Below are 15,162 nucleotides of genomic sequence, written 5' to 3'. Positions count from 1 at the left end.
CACCTTGCTGGCATCGTGCCCTGGCACCACCACATATGGCCACCGAGCACCATCCTTGTGTCATGCTGGCAAATTGGCCTGGCCAGTGAAGTCTGCAGGCTTTCTATAGCAATGACCACTCCCTTCAAGAAGTAATTTCATTCTGAATTTGTCATGTTGTGGGAGGGAAAGTTTTCAGGCAGTGAAGGGTAGATTTCCAGTTGTAACTCACTAGAGTTTCATGTGCTTTGTCAAGTATTCTGCAGAAGCCAAGCTTACAGTTCTTGACTTGTACTGTAAATATTGTTTTTGTTATATGTCTCTCTTTTTTTGTGTTTGAAGCAAGCAAATGTTTTCTTCATCATTGTTCCAGAGTGTGTTTTTCCAGGAGCTTTTACCACAGGACTAGCCTTGCCATTACTCACATAAACCAACATTTGATAATTTGTTGTTGTTGTTGTTGTTGAAACCTATGTTCCACGTCCTAATGACAGTCCAAGACAGCTTGTTTTATTAGCCCATAAAACTCCTCCCTCAGAGGTGATATTTCGATGTTCTGGCAGAGCTTTATGGAAGGTGCTATGACAACCAAGTTGCTTGAGAATTGGGAACATCCTCAAAGGAGACCAAGAGATCAGTTTTCAGACAGTTTTATCACAGGCACATTTTGGAATCTGTTTCCCCCCCACAGTGTTATTTCAGGCCCAAGACCAGCATGGCGATAGGAAATTCTAGGTCTTATAATAAAATTGCGAATTTCCCACTACAAAACTTGATGGCAAAGCTGGGTTCTATTAAATGCGTTGGGATTTTTGTTGTTGTAGTTATTTTAATACACAGTTGCAAAGGACAATTTCCCATGTTCTCTCACCCACTTGTACAGTTTCATGATTTCCTAGCTTTTTATCTGAATTGTATTTACTTGTCATATTCCTCTGCCTCATCTGAGACACCCTTTTCTTAAGAGGGTGAAGCATCTGTTGATGAATGGGTAAATCTAATCTTCTTCAGTTCTTCTGCTGAGCTTTCTATCTGTTGCTTCCTTTGATTAACTTCATTCAAATTAGAAACACCATTTTGTATTTCAGTCAGGGGAAGATACGGGGGAAAAAAACAGCTTTACTCCATTGCTTTTAGTTGTGACATACCAATATAATATTTTCCTCAGGAAGAAGTTTATCAGTAACTGAAGCAGAACAAATAGTGATTTAAATCAATCACTATTGATTACAACCTTCTCATTATTATCATTTTGCCAAAAAAACAGGTCTGCACATAAGTGGCCAAATGTGGACAACAGTCTAGGTAAGAATTAGCACAAGCCAGCCCATAGACATGAGCAAGTGAGGCAGCGGTGTCATTGTAGATAATTTAAACCTCCTGACAAGAGGATTGTTTCTCTTCCATTGCCTTTCATAAGGACTTTCAGATGGCATTCATGGATCTCCTGAGGTCCACTCATTGTCAGTTGAAGGAATTAATTAAAATCCATGGATGTGAGTATATGCGATTACTATTATGCCTAGAAAACCCTGGGCTCCCAGGGACTTAGGTTGGCATAATCAGCTCCACTCATACGCTTTTGTAAACACTTTCATGGGGCTCAAAGCTATGACCTCAATGCAGAAAATCCTTCTGGAAACTGATGCAATATAGGAAATATGGGAAACCCTATCTTCAGTCGTGGGCAAGGTTATTATTCTTGACATGCACACCCACTTTTCACTGGTTACAAAAACAGCTGACAGAAGTCTGCTTTTTCTTCATTCCCTTACACAGCCCCTGCTGTCTTCTCTGCCTTACAAAAAGGGAAGCAGGGCATTTGTGTCCTACCAAGGCTGCAGGGGGGCTTGCAATGACTCATGTGTCACTATAAGCAGCGTGTCCTTAAAACAAACAAACAAACAAACAAATAAATAAATAAAAATAATTCATCACAGAGCCTTGCTATTGATGCCCCTGTTTAGTCTCCACAAGACTCAAGTTCTCTTTGCTCTGACCCTGCAGATTTTAGGCTGGCATAATTCATAATGTGTTACTGAGGATCATGTTGTCTTTGGTAGGAGCATCTTTGGTAGGTAGCAGCAGGATCAACCCTTTTGAGTCTGATTCAATTCTCAGTTGTCTTCCCAGTCACACTAATGAGAGATGAATTGGCCTTTTTGATATTTAGCACTTAATAGACCAGCAGTGTTTGGAAAAAAAAACATTAAAATGTTTTTTTCCAGCCATGTTTTATAGCCTAGGAATATACTGGTTTGAGCCCAGTAGATTTATTTTGCAACATCTGTCTGCAACAGTATGTTTTCTTTTTCTTTTAACAGCCAGAGTATTCAGCAGTGTTCTTAACTGTGTATGGTGGCTATGGCACTGTTGTTTCAAAATTATGTCTTCTTTTTTAACAGCCGTGGCCTGGTTGTTGGTGAAATCTTACTGAAGTCAGCAGCTGCCCCATTTGTAAAGGTTTTTAAAGAGATTCTGAAAACAAAACACAACGCAAAATAAAAACCATAGAAAAGCCCAAAACAGATAGAAATCCTCTGCTTCCCAGACAGGACACTGGGACTTCCTAAGGACATCTGATTTGGCCAGGAGACAGGAAGGAATTATCCAGGGTATTACTAATGTTTCTTTACCGTTTTTGTTTTTGTTGTCCTTGTTGTTTTCATTTCTTTTAAGTTTTATTGTTCTGTTTTCCTTGGCACACCGTTTTAAGACCCTAAATAGCAGCAGAAGGTTTGTATCGCTCTCTTTTTCTGCTTTCACTGTAAAATTTCCACAGATCAAGTTAGAAGTTTGAAAGAGAACTGGAAGATACTGGAATATGTGGCATGTGCATCCACCATTGGGACTCAGCACATGACAAATGGGAAGCACAAATTACATAAAAGCTTTGGTAGTGTTCTATTCATAGTATGCTGCTTATAAGAAATGGCAATGCTCTCATCAATTTTAGACTGAAAAACCTACTAATGATTTTGATACGGAAACTGTAATTTCCTAGATACCCACCAGATGGTGTAGTACAGCTGCGAAGTAGCATAATCTCTGAGTTACTGTTGCCTATGCCATGAACAGATACTATTGCTAACTCATAAATAATAATTAATTTTGATAATATCCCAGAAGCTCAATTTCAACTTTTTTTTTTTTTTTTTCATAATTTCTGTGAACTTTTGGAGAACTTTTCATTGCTTGTTTAGCCTTGCTATCTATTTTGAAGAAAGAGAATGAGAGCATCTTGTTACTCCTTCAGACATCTGTATACCACACTGTTTGTATACGGTTCTCTTGTCCAATCTGTTTAGTAACCAATGACAGTTGGACATTGAGAAAACCAACTATTTGTCTTGAATCCTGCAAATCTGTAATCTGGTTTAGTGTATCAATTACTGTGAAGCTGCTGGGCTTTTACTCTGTCTTCATAAGAAAAAGATGCCTTTAAATCAGAAATACAGCCTATCATCCAGTACAACAGCTGTGCAAATCAACAAATCTGAAAGTTAAATCTGTCCTTTGGAGTCCAGCAGCTTTACTGATATGTGTGATATGTGGTGCTTTACTGACTCTTCTCATGAAGCCATTTTTTTAAGGAAGCTGAGTAGTATACCCATGTTTCAAATGCAGTGTTTGAAACAGCAAATCCATTCAGCTAAAATTGACTTGGAGTTCGGAAGAAGAAATATTTGTTATAAATTGGACATATAATGGCAGTTATTTCAGTATCACAGAATCACAGATATGGACGTAATTAGAGGATAAAGAAAAAAAAAGAGGGGGGAAGGAGAGGAACAGTAAAAAAAATAAAGGTTTTCACATATGTTACTTTAATTTATACATTTTCAAGAGCTATTTCTACTGGTCATTGTATTTCTGATCTGCAGAGCTGATAGCACTGTCCAAAAAGCAGCTCCCAGTTCCCAGCACCCTGCAATCTCCCAGTCAGGCACTGAAGTCCTGGAGCAGTCTGAGTCTCTAAAGCCTTTCTTCAGGGCTTCGCTTGCAGCTGCTTATAAACCTGAATAAATGAGCTTCTATTAAGCTATCGATACAGTGACTGATAACAGCTGTACAAAGCTCAGTCCATGCTAATTAAATTCTTAGACTCATCATTGGAATACTTTGTTGTTATCTGCTCAACCCAAGTTGCTAATAGGTAATAATCTTTGAAGGAACAGCAGGGGGTAAATTTATGTAAGAAAGAGAATCTGCATAACATTCAAAAATGCATACAGTCTATAGGAAGTAACAGATTAAAAAAAAAAAAAAAAAAAAAAAGCGGACATTCTTCATCATTTTTTTTTAAACACCTTAGAAAACCTGTGATGTGTTCAAGGGTGCAAAACAGCATGCAGGCTCTGTACTGAGTTGTATGAGATGTAAGTGTTGCATAGGCTTTACCTTACATCTCCTTAAAGCAAATGACTATTTCACACTCAATAAAAAAAATAAAGCTCTCAGAATTAAATCAGGCTCAAAATAAAATGGAACAAGATATTTATGTCTTTGCTTCTAGAATGACATGACATGGAGATTTATTATGAAGGCTTTTTTTTTTTTTTTCCCCTAAAAGGTAAAACTTTGGAGCCTTCAGGCTGTAGAGAAGGTGAAATATGTTATGGTCTATCATAATTCATTCATTTCATATTTTATTGATTAAGGTGGAATTTTATTTTAACCAAAAAAAAAAAATATAATATTAATATTCTAACATATTATGAATGTTAGGATAAGGCATAGCTACTTTATATCACTGTTTAATCTCATCCTAAAGTACACATGTATTACACTAAGGTGTAATTACAACAAACTAAGTGCTAAATGGGGACTGAAAGTGGGTGTTGGGAACTTACATAAATTGACAATGAATGAGGAGGAATGGTTACTTATCACTTGAGAAGCAGCTGCATGGGTGCACCCCGTGAGCTCCGCTCCCTGTGGACAGGGCAGTGATGCTGCCAACAGCTCAGTGGCCACACATCCCTTGGTACACCAGGTCCCTCACCTCCCTGCAGGGCTGCTTGCAGCTCCAGAGAATAGGTGTCTGCAGAGAAAGAAACAGCAAAGCATAGCTGTACAGGGCAACCCTCTGCAGCACAAGTGGAATTTGATGACGCCAAGGTGATGGGTTAATTTGATATTGGTCTAAACATGAACTTTGTCCTGAAATATGTTCAAGATGTTCATATACATATGTGCAAATTCATATGAGCACTCCAGTACACACAATATAACATGAAGTTCAATGGAATTGAAGTTACTTACCATTACCTAATGCAAATAGGCTACTCTTGCCTTAACTTTAAGACTTTAAGAGACACAATTATGCATATATATATATATATATACAGATTAGAAACTGCTTACCCCTCCTTCATAGTGAATAGTCTCTGGGGCACATAGAGCCTGTCCGATACACTCAGAATATTTTTACTTAGTTGACTTTGACCTGATTAACTAAGCCTCATAAGAGCTTTATGCCACACCATTTGGATGCACAATGTTACAAAATAGACTATGAGACAGAAATGTATTTTGTAGTGAGGTTAGTGAACTACAGGAAGAGAGAAAGCTTTAGCAAACACAAAGTATTATGCAAAATCTGCAGGTAGTACTTCCTAGAGAAAAAATATCTAGGGGTTGTTGGTAACTGCGACACGGATTACAAAGTACTTCTTTTTTCCTTCCAAATTCTATAAAATTGTAGCATCTTTTGTGGTTAGGAAATGTAAATCATTATTAATTATTTTTAAATCAATGTAACATTAAAAAAAAATAGATTTCATATGAGTTATTATAGGTCTAAAAATTAGAAATTAAGCCCAATAATATAGAGACATTGATATATTGTTGTTTGTTTGTGGGGGTTTTTTGTACACTAAAACTTTATTTATGTGTAACTTTCATTTAATTGATTTATATTTTTTTAAGAATATTATTTTCTGATTTGTTTTCTCCTACTCCTCTTTGCTAGGGTCAAAAAGAAAGTTTCCTATCTTCATTGTTTTGAAAGGTTACAGGGCCTAAATGCATCCAACAAAGCTTTAAGGCAATCCATTTGGTCTCACAAAAATACTGTGCCAAATTAATATGATTATGCAGTGGTGTAGAAGGCAGGAACACCCTGGCTTTGCTTCAGCCCAGTACATTTGTAATACTACTTGAGCAACAGGGATAATATCAGGCTGGGGGTGCATTCTTGCTCTCAGATTAATTCATAAAGGTATATTTTGCCCTATTTTATGATTAGTTCCTCACAAGCATGGCTAGCTGGTCACTAGGTTTGAGAGCAGTATTTGTTGCAAACAAGACTTTCCTTCAAAACATTGTGTTTTAATATAATTGCCATCGAAACATCATAAAGAAGTAAAGAAATATCAGACATAAATGAGTCCCCTCTTTTGACAAATATGGCCGTACTACTGGAAGAGCCACGTCAGCTAAAAAGTATTGATTGTCAGTGTGTTGTTGTCTGCTAATTACAGGATAGATCATCATCTACTGAAGCAGCTTCTGCTTCCCACATAGTTAGATTTAAATTTCCTGTGAAATAAAGGCTTCTCCAGCATAGCAGTCAATAGTGTTGATACTAGATCCGCTGTATTGTCATGCTCTATTGTCATGCAATTTTTAAAAACAGGAGATAAATTCTTGACTGATACTGAATGCAAAACTCAGGTGGATGTGGTTAATTTGCCCCCCTGTGAGTGTTGCTGGATCCAGTAATTTTGCATCCAGTGACAAGCATTCAGACTAAGTCATTAACACCAAAGAAAAGCCACTAGCTGAGTCTCAAAACCCTCTGAGGATTTCAGAACCAAACCCAGGGCAGTGGCCCCAGCACCCAGCTAGTGACCAAGGGAGCTGGGACTCACTGCTCATCCCTGCTACCATCAAGCACAACCAAACAATACATGGGCTGATACATATATGCATGGCTTTTATTCCCCCAGGCTAGTCAGCATTGCCTTTGGCAATCAATGATGGTGAAATTGCAGTGTTTCGATGTGGGCTCGCATCACTTCTGTGTGTTAATCGTGTGCTTCAGACATCTCCTATTTCTTGAAGTGTGAGCTGAGGTTTCTCCAGTTAGAGCAACCAAAACAGGGAAGCTGAGGTTGGGTGGTCTCCATCAAAGAATGAAATAGCAACAGAAACAGAAAACCAGATGAGGGAGAATGAGCACAGCAAGTAATTCTTTTGCCCCTCTTCATTTGAAATGCCCTTGTAGTGGTAATTACTGATATTTCTGCTTCGATTACCCTTAGGGAGTATTTTGCTTACATACTGCAGTATGCATTCGTTGCATTATTCCAGAAGAAATGCTGTCTTGAATCATTTGCAATTTTACAGAATCACTTATATTAGTAAAGTGTTTTTTGTTGTTGTAGTTTTTTTTCTTACTTTTTTTTTTTTTTTTTTTGTATGCAAGTTGTATTTGAGGCTAAGCTGTTTCTATTTCTCAAGGACTCGTTATCCATATGGAAGAGACACTTTCCATTACATTTGATCCATCCTCTGTTTTACAGTTGGCTGCTTCAATTTAATTTTGAAGTAATGAGAATGAAAATCCCCACTCACAGTGTAACTGTTGCTGTTTCTGTTATTGTTATTTTTTTCTATTGCTCCCCATTATGCTTCCTGAATATGCCAGCTTCAGGAACCAGTAGGAACTCTGACAGAGCTCACTGCACTCAGTTCAGACAGAGAAGACGAAGGCTGTCTCCATGTCCTGCTGAACACTGGCAAAAGCCAGCAGAAGCCTGTTTGCAGGCCATTTATTTCATACACAGTGTACCTGAAAGCAGAGGGTCTCAGCCAGTGAAGTCTTCTCCCAGAGCATGAACAGCACACGGTTAACCATGGGGAGGCACTCTGGGTATCAAAGTTTGACTAGTTCAGATTTGGCAGGGGTGTTCTTTCATTTCATGATCATTTATTAGAAAAACGCCTATAATTATATGTTCTACAAATGTTATTATGAAGCTAACCTGGTGTGCAAACATAATTAAACTATTATTTTCTCTCAAAACATGTAAGTCTTCTTTCTCTATAATCGCAGCCACATTTTGAAACTAATACTTAGATACACACTAAATATTAGGAAAGCTTACATTTTCACACTGAAATAAGTATTTCCATCACTGCAGTTTTGGTGCCTCCTGAAAACAACACTGTTAATATCATAGTACCATTGTGCATCATGTTGGATTCGGGGGTTACATTTAAATAGGAAGCAGAATCTCGGTTTCAGGAAGGAAGATTGGTCTCCTTGTTTATAAGAACACTCTTCTTCCTATCCAGACTTCTGCTCTCTCTGTGGGTGCTCCCACCTGCCTAGGTCATGTTTGCAGGAAGCAAACACGGCTGTCCTGCATAGTGGGCATACCCAAACATTAATAATCTTATCTTCTACCTTCACATTTGCTTTATACATATATATAACTTTATATATATATTTATTTATATATATAACAAAATAAGTATAAAACTATAAATAACTATATATATTTAAACTATATATAGTTATATATAAATATATATATATGTTTTTATATATATATATATAACTTTTAATATATATAACTTTATATAAATATAACTTATATAACTTCCCTGATGGGCTTGTGTACAGAGAATTGCATTGGTTTTGACAAATTAGAAGGAGCAGAACATGTTTCCTGATATTGTGCCATGAATACAGGGCTTTACTTTTTTTTTTAAATTAAAAAAAGATATGTCATAAGAGGTGACATTTTCCTCTTACACTGTAGATATGCCAAGGGTTTAAAATTTGACAGGTCAGAATTTTTCAGGCATCTTTTCTGTGGTAGGAGGTCCATCCATCACATGTTTTCATCCCAAGTTGAAGGAGTGCATATTTCCCATGGTGTACTTTTATCAGTACCTCCATCTATCAGAGTGAACCAAAGGCTCCCAAAATCACTGTGTGAAAAGCACCCACCTGTTAGTTGTCCCCAGAGGTGGTGGAGTTCCCTCCTGCGCCATGACGAGGGGTGCAGGCTGGCCCCAGCTAACCTGTCTGTTCTCCTAGGAACCTGAAATTGCTGGTGGTGATTTCCTAGAACTTAATGTAGCTTCCGTTTCTGCAGAATGGTTTGTGCACTGGGAAAAGTACAGCGATTAACACTGTTAATAACAGCCCTGGGTCAGAATAATTTCAACAGAAGCGTTTTCCCTTAGAAAGTGACACTAAAATGATATCTGCGATTGTGTCTTTTCCACTTCTCTTCCTTTTGCAGAGCTCTTCACTTGAGTTTCCTCACTTACCTTGTCTATTTAGGCTTTAAGCCCTTCGGAGCAGTGACTAAATTTACCTTTAAATTACCCACAAAACACCAGCACCTGTCCTTGCTTGGAGACCCCTTCACACTATAATCTCAGGTATAAATTTAAATTGCAGAAATATTCTGTGCCATTTGCCCTACCCTAGCTAAATGATAGAAAAGGTTAAGGAAAATGAAAGACATTTTGAGAAGAAAACAGAATCCTGTATAATGAGCTTGTGGTGTCATATCATTGTGAAGCAAGTTTCAAAAAATTATTTCCTGTGAAATGTGAAGAACGAAACCCAAGGATTTGTTCAACTGCTTATTCTGTCACCTTAGATCTGGCTCCCTTCCAAAGGAGGTACACAACAAAGATGTCAGAGCTGCATTTTAGACCCAAGTGCCAATATCAGTATTTTTCAGAAAATAAATCTTCATTGTTAACCAAATTTATTTAAAAATAAATCAGCAGGACCTCTTTGTAATTATGTATGTGCCCAGCTATTTGCAAAATCTTTTATTTATCTGTAATCCTTCAGAGGATGTAGTAGAAAAGGGCCAGTTACTCTGAGTTTCCCCTGCTCAGAGTCTAAAAGGGTTTAATTGTCTGCACAGATGTTGGTCTCAGCAGGGTACAGTAGCTCTCTGTTATTTTCTAAGAAACAGGGGAAAAAAAGTTAAAGATTTTGCAAAAACTAATACCCTTAGTATTTTCTTGGAGCATCTATGTGAATTCCTTCAAGCTGTCTGCCCAGATCCAGGCATTTGAAAAGCTGGACTCTATTTCCAATCCGTGCTGGACACAAAGCCATCTTTCTGCATTCCCTGCAGAGCAGCGCAGGGGGGATGCTCCCCCCAGCCTGGCCGCCACGCTGGGGCCGCCCGCACCCTCCCACTTGCCAGAGGAGAAGGGGCACAAGGCTGGGACCTGCTCAGATCTGGTAGGGATGTGTATTGCATAGTCACTCTTAAGTCTGCTTGACATTAAAAAAAAAAAAAAAAAAAAAAAAAAAAAAAAAAAAAGGCAATAAAGTCTCATTGGAGTCATGACCATGTGCCTGTATCTCATTTTAAAAGTGCAAGTTGTACTGTTAGGAAGAAAATATCCTACTTCTGCTATGCTCATCGGAAGGAGCCTTGAACAAAATGAGAATGGCCTCCACACAAATAAAAAAGGAAGAAAGATGTTATTAAATGATGAAATACATTTGGCAGCTGCCTTCATAAACCTAATATGGCATTTTTTTTTCAGTTTTGCGAATATGATTTTCCAGTTACAGTTTCTGTTAAATTTAACACATAATGTGGCTGCACGTCTTCTTCTAACATACCTGAGTAACACCTTTAAGAATGAATGATATCTTCATATTTCTTCATAAATTGCTATTTCACATTAATTCCCCACTAATTTCATGCTAGCTCTTGTAAATTGTACCACTGTTTTCTGAACTTCATTTACCACAATCTCCCTGTTTTTCTAAATAATCATATCCCCAGAAAGCTATTAATTACATTTAGAAGCACTACCATTAGCCAAGGCCTTAATTATGCAAACATATTCAGTGTCCCCATGACATTTGGATAATCAAGGTTGTACCGTCTAAACAGCAGCCCTATGATTAGGCCTCTCTGCCCTAGGCTGAATAATCTCCCCTGCACCTGTTGTACCCCACGAAAATAATGGGATGTATTGTAAAAAAAAAAAAAAGAAACAGCTGAGGAAGATCTTTGTTTTAGTGAGCTCAACGAGTGGTGTGATTTCAGGCAGTGGTTGGAAAAACCTGGTGGCCACCATGGCACCTCAGCACCTTCCCTGGCCACCACATAAATGGAGGTTCTCCACCTCTTCTGCTCACACAGAAAAGCTGTGTTTGACTTGCACACAGAAGCCCTGTAGAACCTGAGATTTAAATGATATGTCCAAATATCACACAGGTGGATTTGCTATGCAGATACAGCTGAGAGCAGTTTCTGCCCACAGCTGAGGTCTGTCTCCTCTGCTCCCACGGCCAGTCCCTACCAGCTGCTGATTTCTGCACCATGTGCTGTGCAAGTACCTGAGCTGCAAGGGAAATTGTGACTCTGGTTCCAGTTTATTCCCTGAAATAATAGTCAAATTTGCCTGTGAGTAAGAGATACGGTCCAAGATATCTACAGATTGTTAGCAGGCTTTCTAATAGCTGAATTTGGAAAGATGAAAGTGTTCCTTTCCTGGTGTTTTTTCTTTCAAATACCTGTTTATAGATCAATTATAAATAAATAAATAAATAAGTACAAAATAAAAAGGTCCTCTAGCTACATGGATCAACATCCATCTAATCACTGGCAGAAGGGAATCCCCATAAGGCACAATTAAGTCCTGCAGCAAGCACGATCCATGCACACCAGCTTTTTCACCACCATTAAATGCAATGTTCTGAAGGAAACATAATATATATGAAGTGATGTCTGAATATATATATATAAAAAAAAAAAAAGAAAGAAAAAGAAAACAACAATTTCTAACTGTTTACTGGAACAATAGTTTTTAATTCTTGTTTAAGATCCTCCTGTTATCTCTGGATTATAATGCTTTGAGGTTTTTGTTTGTTTGTTTGTTTGTTTGTTTTTTCCCCTAGAAAGTACAGATTTAACCTGCATATATTGCTTCCTTATAAAATAAATTTGTGACATACATGGGATATGCTGCAAAACCAGTGTTTTGCTGAATGGTGGTTGCCATAGGTTGGCTTGTGCTTGTGGATGCTCCCTCTACCACTGAAGCAGGCAACAGTGGTTCCAGCACAGCGACTTGTGTTTGTCCCCACTGGAGGCAGCTGCAGGTCCAGGTACCACTCTGGCCTTCTTTTTATTTATTTATTTTTTTTCCAGGAAAAAAGTCTCAAGGTAATAAAATTGATTCCAACTCAGTTATCAAACGGGCTTTTATATATTTCAAAATCTATTCATGCTAGTAAGCAAACACCGTAAGAATTGCTTCCACTGGGGTTCCTCTTTTTCATCATCCAGCCATACTACTCATTCCTTTCCTATTATGTTTTAAAGACAGTGTTTTGTGTCCTTGCTACATTTTGATTTCTGTATTTTTTTTCCAAGCAGGTGTATTTCCTTAGAGCCCCATTAGTATCATGTAATAACCCTGTTTGTTTGTTTGTTTAAAAAATTGAAGCCAGTGATTGTCAAACACCCCGTGGACACTGCTTTGTGCACATCAGACCTGCAGCGCCCTGTTAGTATGTCTTGCAGACAGCTTTGGTGCCCGTGGAACAGCCACACTTTTATTTTATGCAGCTATCTCCTCTGCATGTTTGCTAATTGGACATTGGCGGCTTCCCTTCATTTTCATTTAGAGTTAATCCTGTCAAGCCAAATTTCATCTCAAATTCTAATATTCTTGGAAATGCTGCATCACAGAAATGAAAAACCCTGTTATGCTCACTTCTAGCTACACATTAACAGGTATTTTAGATTAGAGCTTCCTGATCATTCCTCTTGGAGCCTGAAATCATATTTGAAAGCTTGTGCTGCCATACGCACAGCATAGACAACAAATACTTTGCTCAGTATAGCCTGCAGTGTACCTATCTATCTTTGCTCAGTGGATGCCTGGCAAAACTGATCTTTTTTTTCTGTCTTCCAAAGAATATAATTTTATGATTCTTATTATGAAAAGTGTGATTCAGATTATGAGAGGAAGATCATGCTATTATTAATATTGATGACCTTTTCTCCCTCCTTGGGCAAAACTAATTTTCTTAATTAGCAACATCTTGTCAATGCTGCCCTGGAACACAAGAACCCATGAAGTGTTTTATAGAATTGGCTGTTACATTTACGTACATCAAATGCTTTTCAAGATAATAGCATCTGGCTTCAGAATCTGAAAAACAAATTATATTTGGTAATAAAGGCTGTAAGGATAACATGAAATCAATGTCTGTACTGTGAGCAGAGAGGAACAAGAGTATCGTATTTTTTTAATCTAGCAGAATACCAGATATGATTTAAACATGAAACATCTAAACCATCATTCCTTAAGTGAAGAAAATTTGAAGCAGCACTGAACTTAGGCAAATTCATCAATTTCAAAGCACTTCCATAAGTCTAATTATTGAAACTTAGAAGATGTAGATATGATAAGCCAAGGGCTTACCATAAAATTTTGCATTTATACATATGTGAAATACTACAAGTTAGAGGAAAGGTTTCAAAAGATAGAGAAATGCCTAAGAAAATAATGTTCATGTTCTTTCTTCTGAATCAAGGCTTTATTTAAATTAATGGAAAAAAAATCCTAGGATTTCACCTTATGCAGGTGTCCACTAGGTTCTTGTAATTACCAAAATGTATCTGTAAACCAGTAGACTAGTCAGTATTAAATTTCTATGACAGTTCATTAAAAAAAAAAAAAAAGCATCATGCTTAACTCTGAAGCAAATACCAGACAAAATTTGATGTACTTTAGCTCATAGGTCATACATAGAAGAGAGATGCAGCCCGGAGACCATCTCAGCTGTCAGGGTAAAAGAGTCTGAAACAGCAGGGATAGGAGGTGCTTTAATATCCAGATTGGCTGAGAAACTCATGCTGTCACGGTTTCCCAGTGCAGCCTTACCATCACAATAATCACTCCTTTTTGTACCCATCAACAGTCCCAGAGAAGAAAAAAATGAGATGAAATCTAAATTTTTCATGGTAGAGTTGAAAGAAGACTGAGGAATCAATCAGTCTTACATTTTATCTTCTACGTTATCACCTATGAGCTTCTTGAGCTTTTGACTCCTATTGACAATGTGATACTTACCAAGGGACTGAAAACAGTGGAAAGACATCAGAGGCACTTTCCTGTCATTGCTTTTATGGCTCGATTGTTCCTTGAAGTCTACAGGGTAGTCTCACAGAGAAACGTCTTGCTTGAGGTGACAGGTAGGTGAGGCTCAGCAGTGGGGGGAAGCCCCATACCCACCTCTCAGCTGGTGAGAGCCTGGGCAAACTGTCCTTCCCCAGCCTGCCACCTGAGATGGCACCACACGGTGACCCTTCCAAAGGATTCATCTGGGCAATCAATGGGGGAGAGTACCTACTTTTCACTCTGTTTGCTTTTTATTTCATAAAGGAGTGTAGTTTATCTACAGCAGTCCATAAACTCCATAATTAAAAGAAAGGAAGCTAAAAGGATACAAAAATATATTTTTTTTCTTCAGGCATCTGGAAAGATCTAACAATCTCCATATAAAATTTCACTGTTCAGGCTGGCTTTGTAAGGCAGTGACATGGCACATGCTCCAAAAACTGCAGAGGAAAATGCCACCCCTGCTCAGCACAGACAGCAAAACTCTCCAACCAAGAACTGAAAAGTGCCATCTCAGATACCAACTTCTTCTTTAAATAATTTATTCTCTGTCACAGGAATTGCATTAAAAGTAAAGGATGGAATAAAATAATTCCCTGTTTGTTTTGTTTGTTTTTGTTTTCTGTCTTTATTTATTTGTTTGTTTTGTTTCTCATTTCGGAACAGTCACTGAAAAATCCTCAGGGACAAAACATATCATAATATATTTTATTTTCATATTCATACTTATTTATAGATCTGGCATAAAAACAAAACAAAATACACCTTAATTCTACCTCTCTGTTCATCAAGTGTTAAGCATGCTGGAATTACTGACACACAAACGTTGGCTATCAAAAATTTTCTTCCATCTATATCATTTCTTGATGACAGGGAAAAGTGGGTTTACCTAAAAAAAAAATCATAATTTTAAAACTATAAATGATGTTGGTTCCACAATAGCACTAAATTTTCTTTACTTTGCAATTTGAAATATTCTGCAGTTTTCTTTTATTTCTGTCCTTTCATTTTTGTTCATAATATATATGTGTATTACAGAGA

General features: G+C 37.6%; 1 long non-coding RNA gene across 3 annotated transcripts; it reads right to left on the bottom strand.

Annotated features, from left to right (window-relative positions):
• Positions 1–86: 86 nt before the first annotated feature.
• Positions 87–10,672, bottom strand: LOC311436641. Of its 3 annotated transcripts, none has more exons than XR_014692987.1 (4): positions 10,601–10,672; positions 8,945–9,105; positions 4,833–5,023; positions 87–2,457 (listed from the first exon to the last, which is right to left on the bottom strand). It is a non-coding gene; the product is annotated as an uncharacterized lncRNA (long non-coding RNA). The 3 variants fall into 3 exon arrangements; XR_014692988.1 differs by lacking the exon at positions 10,601–10,672 and adding an exon at positions 7,778–7,854 and having other exon boundaries at positions 8,945–9,241; XR_014692989.1 differs by lacking the exon at positions 10,601–10,672 and having other exon boundaries at positions 8,945–9,241.
• Positions 10,673–15,162: the final 4,490 nt, after the last annotated feature.

Source organism: Aythya ferina, assembly GCF_964211825.1.
Source record: "Aythya ferina genome assembly, chromosome: 4".
In the NCBI taxonomy this organism is placed as follows: domain Eukaryota; kingdom Metazoa; phylum Chordata; class Aves; order Anseriformes; family Anatidae; genus Aythya; species Aythya ferina.
This window is presented reverse-complemented; position numbering and strand designations above follow the sequence as displayed.